The sequence below is a fragment of the Alligator sinensis genome, unplaced genomic scaffold (genome assembly GCF_000455745.1).
Source record: "Alligator sinensis unplaced genomic scaffold, ASM45574v1 scaffold2400_1, whole genome shotgun sequence".
Taxonomy (NCBI): Eukaryota; Metazoa; Chordata; order Crocodylia; family Alligatoridae; genus Alligator; species Alligator sinensis.
In genome coordinates, this window is record NW_005843926.1 from 14,279 (window position 1) to 15,095 (window position 817).

The following is an 817-nucleotide window of genomic DNA, read 5'->3' on the forward strand; positions in this document are numbered from 1 at the left end:
CGGTGCTGTTCGGTCGGGGGTGTAAGAAAGCCTTGACAGCGCTGGAGGTGGGTGAGTGTCTGGCTACATGGTCGGCGGGCTTGCTCACAGACTGGGATTGCTCGAGCATTCGGTAAATTAGGACTGGAGACTGCATAAGTCTCCCTGATCACTTTATTCTACTTGTGCTGCTCTTTGTCACCAGTGAGCTGGGAGCCCGACATGGAGCTTTGTTCCCGGGGCTATCTCAACTGCAAGGCCTCCAGGCTCCTGCACCTAGGAGGCAGCCTTGGATTTGGGAACCTCTGCAGCCCCAGGCTGGAGGGTCTGGGAGAGAGAGACTTGTCTGTGGCAGCGCTGCGCAGTCAGGAACAACCTAGCTCTGCTCCCTTGAGAGAATTTGGGACTGACTTGGCCAATTTGGGCCCAGACACGGAATTAAAAAAAAAGAAAAAGCTGTTTTTTGTCATCAGCTGTGTAGCTGAGATCCTCCCCTGGCAGGCCAGATACCACGATCATCCGGTTGGTTTTCCCAGGGTGAGGCTTGTCCCTTGCACTCCGGGTACCTCCGGGTTTGCCCCAAGTGCAGGAAACTCAGCTGCACGGTTCTGTGGCAACGGGGCATTGCTCCCCCTGGCTCCTGCCCGGCCTTTAGGCTAAGAGCAAGCGAGAGGAGGGGGCGTCTGAACCCCAAGGCGCCCGGGCTTGCACGTAGGATGTCTGCCACAGACCGGGGGACTCAGGGGAGGGCCAGGCTCGCCCCGTGGCAGCACCACACGGACTACTTGCACAGAGGAGCTCTGCTCATCGGACCGTGGAACCTGGCTATTGGGCTTGG

The 817-nt window shown here is 58.4% G+C and overlaps 1 pseudogene; it reads left to right on the forward strand.

Annotated features, from left to right (window-relative positions):
- Window positions 1–465: 465 nt before the first annotated feature.
- Window positions 466–616, forward strand: LOC112548994 (annotated as a pseudogene).
- Window positions 617–817: the final 201 nt, after the last annotated feature.